This window comes from Rutidosis leptorrhynchoides, chromosome 11 (assembly GCF_046630445.1).
Source record: "Rutidosis leptorrhynchoides isolate AG116_Rl617_1_P2 chromosome 11, CSIRO_AGI_Rlap_v1, whole genome shotgun sequence".
In the NCBI taxonomy this organism is placed as follows: Eukaryota; Viridiplantae; Streptophyta; class Magnoliopsida; order Asterales; family Asteraceae; genus Rutidosis; species Rutidosis leptorrhynchoides.
This window is the reverse complement of record NC_092343.1, coordinates 98623895-98632862: the sequence shown is the minus strand read 5'-3', so window position 1 is coordinate 98632862 and position 8968 is coordinate 98623895. Positions and strand designations below refer to the sequence as shown.

At 33.3% G+C, this 8968-nt stretch overlaps 1 non-coding gene across 1 annotated transcript; it reads left to right on the top strand.

Moving 5' to 3' along the window:
- The first annotated feature begins 726 nt into the window (after positions 1–726).
- On the top strand, positions 727–833 carry LOC139878993 (small nucleolar RNA R71). Its single transcript, XR_011769850.1, has one exon. It is a non-coding gene; the product is annotated as a small nucleolar RNA R71 (small nucleolar RNA).
- The last annotated feature ends 8135 nt before the right edge of the window (positions 834–8968 follow it).

The window sequence follows — 8968 nt, the reverse complement described above, 5'->3', positions numbered from 1 at the left end:
TTAATGATATGTTTACTTATCATAATATCATGTTAACTATATATATATCCATATATATGTCATCATATAGTTTTTACAAGTTTTAACGTTCGTGAATCACCGGTCAACTTGGGTGGTCAATTGTCTATATGAAACCTATTTCAATTAATCAAGTCTTAACAAGTTTGATTGCTTAACATGTTGGAAACACTTAATCATGTAAATAACAAGTTAATTTAATATATATATATATAAACATGGAAAAGTTTGGGTCACTACAGTTTCCAGGTAGTTCGGTTCGAGTAGATGACCTTTCGTTTAGGCCTCGTCTAAATCCGATGTACGGTTTAGGATTTATAGCCTTCCGAAAGTCACTACTCTCTTTGTTCCATTGTTTTTTCAATACTGAGACAATCTTTTATCAAATGTGGTCCTCCACACTGCTCACAACTAATTCGTATTGCGTGAATATCTTTAGTCATCTTTTCCATTCTCCTCTCGAAAGCATCTATCTTTGCAGAAATGGAATCATAGTCATGACTAGAATCGGCTCTAGCTGCTTTAGATGATCTAACGATGTCTTTTTCTTGATGCCACTCATGTGAGTGGGAGGCTGTGTTATCAATAATTTTGTAAGCTTCAGTTGCAGTTTTCTTCATAATGGAACCATCAGCTGCTATGTCGATGTTTTTTCGTGTAGTAATGTGGAATCCTTGGTAGAATATTTGTACTATTTGATAAGTGTCTAAACTATGTTGAGGACATCCTCTCAACAACTTTCCGAATCTTGTCCACGCTTCATATAAAGTTTCATTTGGCTTTTGTGTGAACGTAACAATTTTTCCTTGAAGTCTCACGGCTTTAGATGCCGAAAAGAATCTTTTAAGAAATTTTTCAACTAAAACATCCCATGTATCAATCGCCCATTCAGGTAACGATTCTAACCAATCTTTGGCTTCTCCCTTTAAAGTCCAGGGAAATAACATGAGATATATCTGTTCATCCTCAACTTCTCTGATTTTGAATAGAGTACAAATCCTATTAAAGGTTCGAAGATGTTCGTTTGGATCTTCTTTTGGCGTACCACTAAATTGGCATTGATTAGTTACCATGTGTAGGATTTGTCCTTTGATTTCATAATCTGGTGCATTAATGTCTGGTTGAGTAATTGCATGACCTTGGCTAGTGCGTGTGGCTCTCATTCGATCCTCCATACTTAGAGGTTCCTAATTTTCCATAATTGAATTTGTTGAATCTGAATCACTAGGGGATTCTGATTTAATGGTTTCTTCCTCTACAATCTCTGGTTGAATGATTTGTGGTTCAGGATCTCTGAATTGTCCTTAAATATTCTCCAGGTTCTCAATTATGAGGTTGGGTACAAAGAATGGATTATCAGAAATTTGAATTGGAGTACTTGGTCGACTAGATGACGATTCTAAAGAAAAATCAACAGCAACAATGTTGGCTAGATGTCTTAATCGAGTTACAGGTGGTGAATGTATGAAAGGTGGTGAACGTTTTGCTAGGTGCATTCACTGAATATCCTATTAGTTATAAAAATAAAAAAAATTATATAAGTTATCAAATTAATAGACTTTTCTGATTTTGCCCACGTTTCGAATAGCCAATAGATGCAGCAGGTAGCCAGGACCCTTTAAATCGGAAGCCCACAACTCGCCACTAACAAATCCAACTATTACTACGAACCAGAAAATTTGGATGTCTATCAATTTAACCGCTTAAAATAATTTTTCGTCGAAATTTTAAAAAAGATAAAAATCTATGTCCTAAAAACTAGAGCGTAGAAATGAAAAAGAAAAAGCGCGTCGAGAAATAAGAGTCGAAAAACAAACGTCGAAAAACAAACAGTCGAAAAATAAAAATAAGAAAATAAAGCGTCGAAACTTAGAATTCTAAAAACTTAAGACTAAAAGTTGCGTCTAAAGGTATTAAAGCTTAAAAGGAATTCTATATCCAAAACGGCAATAACTTAAAAAGGCACTAAAATCTATTAAATACTAATGCGATAAGCGACGTCGTAAAATTCTAAAACGTCTAAATCTTAATCTAAAGAAAAAGCACTTAAGGGATTTTTCGGCAAAGCCTAAAAATCTAGAAATATAAAATTACTACGGCAAAATACTAAGTTTAAAACTAATTACGAACAATAAATTATAAAAGTTACGAATTAAACGATAATAAAGAAAAATACAAAATAAAAAAATAAACTAAGTTGATAAAAATACAATTTTACAAAAATATTATTTTTATATTATTATTTTATAAAAGTATTATTTTATATAGTTAATAAGAATATTAAAACTTAATAACACTAATTATAAATTAAAACTAAAATTTAAAAACTAATTAATTACCTAAACCCTAATTAGGGTTAACAATAATAATAATTAATAAAACTTACGCGTAATAAATGTTGTCTTAGGTTTCAGGCTTGTCAGAATACCTCATGCGGTCGAATGGGTATCAAGCATTGCAGCCATGCGATCACATGGCAATGTAGATTCAGAATGATGCAGTTTAAAAATCGATAGGTTCAGCGTTTTTTTTCTTTCTATTTTTAATTTATAGAAAAATATACTTTAAATAAAACTTATTTATAAAAAAATAATACTTATTAGTTTTTTGTAACTAAAAAAAAACTTTTTAATTTAAACACTTAAAAAATATAGAAATATATTTTTCTTTTTATGTTTTTATATTTTTGTTTTTAATATTTAACACTTATGTAAATATATTTTTACAAAAATAGCTTAAAAACTAAATTTTTTTATAGCGTTCTATGGCGTCCCCGACAGCGGCGCCAAAAATATTTGATGTGTTCGAGGTGTAGTACGTAATACTATGAATTTTTCTACGAAATACTATTTAATACGATACAACTTTACACAAGTTATTTATTTATTTATTGAATGGATATACCTAAACCTTGCTACAACACTTATAGGCAATGTACCTAATCGTAGAGTAGTGTAGTTTTTAGTAAGTCCGGTTCGTTCCACAGGGAGTCAGCTAAATTTAACGCTATATTTATTTCAAACTATATTTTTATAAATATATATATAAGTAATATTATTATTATTATTATTATTAAAGGGGGTTTTACCGTTTAATGACCGGTTTGTCGATTTTAAGATTTAAATCACAGTTAAAACCTAATGTAAAATATTAAATATAAAAATAACTTAATTTAAAGCGTAAAGTAAATGACGATAAATAAAAGTGCGATAAATAAAAGTACGATAATTAAAAGTGCAATAATTTGAAGTACGAAAAATAAAATGACGATAAATAAAAGTGCGATGAGATATAAAATAAAGGAATTATGCTTATTTAAACTTCCGTAATCATGATGTTCGACGTGTTGATTTTAATTTATTACCATGGGTTAATTGTCCTTTGTCCTGGATTATTCGATATGTCCATCTGGATTTTGTCCATAACAGTCCATCGGTCATAAATATAAAGTGCGAGTGTCCTCTTCAAATTACCCTTATACCCGAAGTCAAATATTCCAACTAATTGGGGACTTAAACTGTAATATGGTTTTAATACATTGTTAATGATTACACCAGGTTATCGACTGTGTGCAATACAAGGTTTTAATACTTTATTAACAATTACACCAAGTGTCCTTGTATGTAATCCAACCCTATTTTAATGAGTCCATTGACTATTAATCCATTCCCGTGTCCGGTTAAATGAATGATTATTAGTATTTATAAATATCCCGCCCATCGTGTCCGATCGAGTGTATGTGGTTATTTATAATTACCTCAAATTGTAAATCTCTATATTAAATTAACGAACTATCATTCAGTTAAACAAATATAAAGCCCATTAATAGCCCATAGTTCAGTTTCCACAAGTGTCGGTCTTTTGTCCAAACCCCAATTATGGTCCAAAGCCCAATAACCCGTTCTTAATATTTAGTCCAACATCACGATTACTTCAACTTAAATAAACATAATAATAACTTTGCTACGAGACATTAATTTAAAAAGGTTCAACATAACTTACAATGATTATTATTCGCGTAGTGTTACACGAACAGAATTTCGACTTACAAACTTAAAACATTCGCCACTATAACCTTATTATTATTAACTTAATATTAAAATTATAATTATAAAATATAAATATATATTGAGAGAGTGAGAGATCAGTGAATGAAGGTGTACATAAAACGTCCGAAATATGCTGCTATTTATAGATGTGGCTAGGTCCTGAGTGCCAAGCAATCGCATGGGAATAAGGCACTCAGGCCATGCGATCGCATGGCCTGCTTTTCCTGCTCCATTTGCTTCCAAAAACATGGGCGACTCTTGATTTATTTATAATATAATATAATATAATATATATAATTTTATATAATTATATATATATTATATTATATTCTTGTGCATAGTTGACTTGTAGTTTTACGTCCGTTGCGTCGCGAGTTGATAGTTGGTTCATGTCTTGGTTTCGGATTTTCGAACGTCCTTTCGTACGATTTAATATCTTGCGTTTTGCGGCTTGTACTCTTGTAATTTCTAGACGTTTCTCATCAATAAATTGAACCACTTGGATTGTACTTAGTACTTTTTAGCATTTTGGTCATTTGCGTCTTCAAATCGTCGAATCTGTCTTTTGTCTTCACCTTTTAATAATTAAACGAATATCACTTGTAAATAGAACAATTGCAACTAAAAGCTTGTCATTCTTAAAGGATAATGCTATGAAATATGTGTTCGTTTTTAGCATTATCAAATATTCCCACATTTGAGCGTTGCTTGTCCTCAAGAAATATAGAACTTGAATATAACTTTACTAGAATCACTTCTTTATTCTTCACACTTTGTACATCAGTGATTTTAATACGGCGGTATGAACAATGATAGTAACGTTGTGGTTTACAGTCCCACATGACTATAAAAATTTAGATCTTTTAGGAAATTGGATCTTTATGAAAACATTTGATCTTTTGAAAATTCATTCTAGCGTTTACCCTAGATAAGTTTTCCGGAATAACCCTTCACCGGTGTTTGCAAAATATTTTTGTGGGTTTTGTGGGTTTCAGATTTGAAAATTTTAGCTCAAAACTTGCGGTTTTGTGTCACCCACTTGCTAACCTTGTATTGGGAAAGCAACACGTCCAGTATACTTGCTCCGTATATTACCTTTCGGTAAACTACCTTCCGGTTGTAAAGGAAAGCATTGAACAAGCAACTGTTAAGGCAATGTCTAATGACATGCTTTTGATTATGGTCTATATCGTGTCAGATGCAATTACTATCCTTTGTAGGAGCAATAGTAAAGATCACCCTATAGTTTTTCGGTCTGGCACAAGGTCCTGTCTTCGATCATGCTATGCAACCACTGTTCTTACGGTTGACACCCGATTTGGTTCAGGTGACCTAATGAATTCTGGTGAATTCTTAGAATTTTACGTTCAATGGTAATGAACGCATTGAAAATAGGTTTTCAGAAAACAAATCGGTTTGTAATTTTGATCAAAATATTTTCTCGTTCAAGCTCGAGTTTAGATATCATTGAATTCTATGAGTTTGAATTCTCAATCTTTAGGGTCAATCTCAAGGATTGCGTAATATCAGGCTTAAAAGCTGATTTTTGATCTTTTAAGGAGATTATCCTTTCTGGGGATCTGATTTATTAGTCTTATAAGCTAATTTGCACGGTGCCCCCCATTGTACGAGACAGATCCTCTCATGGTTAGGATAAGTCTGACCACTTGGCGACCATGTTTGATGCTGAGGTCCGTGGATTTCCAGCTGATTTTCAAGAAAAAAATTTCAAGGTTTTTCGTAGACTCTACAACTGGTCTGGACGATAACTTCCTGACCTAAATCAAGAAGCGCGTGTCTTTTTCTCGGAAGACTTTACTTCCTTTTAAATTTCATTTATATTACAATAAACTGGGTAAAACTGATTAATATCGTCCAAAACAAAAGTATCTTCAATTATTTGTACAAAAATATGTGATATATTTTTTAAATAACTTGGTAAATTTTCCCACACTTGGCTTTTATTTTTCTTTCTTTGCCTTTTTATTCTCTTCTATTCTATTTTAAATGAATTCAAGCATTTTGGGTTGTTTCTCAATTTATGTCCTTTTCGAGGTAACAATAATTTCGGTCTTAACACCTAGTTTTATCGTTCATAAATATGTATAAACATGATTTTGAGTTCATTTAGTTAAAAATTTTAAAATTTTTACTAGAAGTGGGTAGTCAGTATATAAGACTAGGGCTTTTCTTTATTATCAAAGATCACTAGATTCTAATACAACTACTGCGTTACTAGTATTTTAACGGTGGCTATTAAACCAAGTGTATAAGTCAATTTTTTTTAAACCGAAAGAATTTAATCCCTTCCCACACTTAAGATCTTGCAATGCCCTCATTTGCAAGAAATCAGTAACAATTTAAATTATTGAGAGTGATTAGCGTAGAAAAATGATTAAATTTTACCACCGTTTCCAAACATATTGTTGTTTGTTTGAATGATAAATGGTGCACATCATTTGTTCATCCCTGTAGTTGTTATTTCACATATATTTTGCATCTTGTCGTCAAAATTAGTTGCTTTTGCTGAACTTAATGTCAGTCTTTGAAAATGCGCTGTTTTACCCTGTTGTGTACATGAAATAAAATACATACAATACAAATATAAACATGCATGGTATTTTAAAATGGGACTTAATATCCCACTTTCAAATTACAAAAATGAAATATTAGTACATAATAATAATAATGTTAAACATTACATAAAAGTATCAAAATGTTAAATGTTTAACATAAATAGATAAAAATAATAAAAGATAAGAAATCACCAATGGAACACTATTGATTTGGATAGGATTCCAGTTCATATCATAGCTCAGGTTCCATGGTTGGTGATAGGTGTCCTGGTAGGCTTGATTGGGGTCGTACAGGTCAAAGGGTGGTCGCATGTCGGGCTGATGTGGTGGATAGTAAGCAGGTCGAGTCGGGATGTAGTTATGTGGTACCTGATATGATAGCTGGCCCATGATTTGGTGCTGATGAACTTGCCAGCTATCGTGTTGGCGTCACCTAGAGTGCTCATACTCATCCGCGGCTCTCCACTGCTCATAATGATGATGCGTAGCATGGTTATTCATTTCCACCTCATCTACATCCTGGAAGACATCAGTATAACTATCCCTAATGACATCCCTAATGTCATCTCCTTCCTCCATCTCCTCATCCGAACCCCTCTCTACCTGTGGATGGGTGCCCTGATATGGTATTGGCATATTGTGCCTCCATTTTAGTACTTTTGCACCTTGATAAACCTACAAGCCTATTCTCTCGGCTTGTTCCTCAATCTCTACCATCGGACCCCCATGCTCTTTATCTACACCTAAGTACTCTCCAATGAGAGTAAAAAAAATACCTCCCCCTATAATACTTCCTGATTGCATACCCTCAACAACTTTAGATAAATAGTGGCCTACGCAATAAGGAATGTTAACTAAGCTCCTCGGGTCTCAAATACACATGGATAGAATAAATCGTTTAGGGTCATTTTCTCTTTGTTTCTACCCCGTTGTGTAATCGAGTTCGCTAAGAATCTATCTATTATCCGGAGCTCTGCTCTATCAATATCTAAGTAGGAGTGTCTTCCACCCCGCGTAAATTCCTCAAATCTTGACATACGCCTCCATATGGTGTTAGCGTCAAAATTCCTATCTACTCTTTCACCTTCAGCAATTAAACTATTACAATCAGGTGTAATAATCTCAGCGGGGGTGAAGATCAGTAAAGCCCTAGCCATGTCTATGTAACAACCCAACCCGTAATACAAACGATCACGCGGAAATATCAATTAAAATTTTTTTTTTTGCTGGAACAGCATATGGCACGGCGCGCCACATGGCCGCGCGGCGCGCCAAACTGGCCTGTCCAAAAAGTCATGAAATGCGAAAATGTTTGACCACTTCCCGACGTATTTAGACAAAACGCTTTTCTCAACCTATTCAAATATGAAAAACTAACACGTTCCATTCATAAAATAAGTTTTACGAAACCGGGCCCACATCGTCCGTTTTACGACTTTCATACGAAAATACAAGTTTTGAATCACATGATTTGTAATACAAAATAAAGACCGAGCATGGCGATTGGCGATACGCTACCCAATCCTAATCAATCCAAAAGCAAGCCTTCTAAAGCGACTACGCGAGCCACTAGTTCCCACGCTTACCCGAGCCACCGCATCCAAGCAAATCTATAAAAATGTAAACAACGAGGGGGTAAGCTAACGCTTAGTGAGTGAGAATATACTTCATACATATATATACATAAAATGGACACGCCACACAAATAACTAAATACCGCATACCGGCGCATCCAAGCATAAAGGCAAGCTAGTCTAAGCATACCGTAAGATCACTAAGCAACGAGCTAAATATACATCAACAAAATATAAGTTCACCAACAACGTTGTGAACAATTCCAATAAGCTACACCCAGAGGGTTAGCTACAACACGACAATACAACATTATACGTATACAATATATATATATATATATATATATATATATATATATATATATATATATATATATATATATATATATATATATATATATATATATATATATATATATATATATATATATATATATAACATACTACAATACAACGCGTAATTATGGTTAACCAATAACCCAAGGGAATGGTACTTCGAATTTCCCATCGGTGTTCGTAACAACCGTTAGTGTACAACGAAATATATCACTAACCCCTAGGCGACACGGACAATGAAATATCCGTTCAAGCAATCGTTAGTGTACAACAAAATATATCACTAACTCTTGGGCAATTTGGACAACGAAATATCCATCGTTAGTGTACAACGAAATATATCACTAACTCTCGGTGGTATAGACACGTATACCCGGCCCCATCCCCCGCCCTACAAATAGATACATTATATACA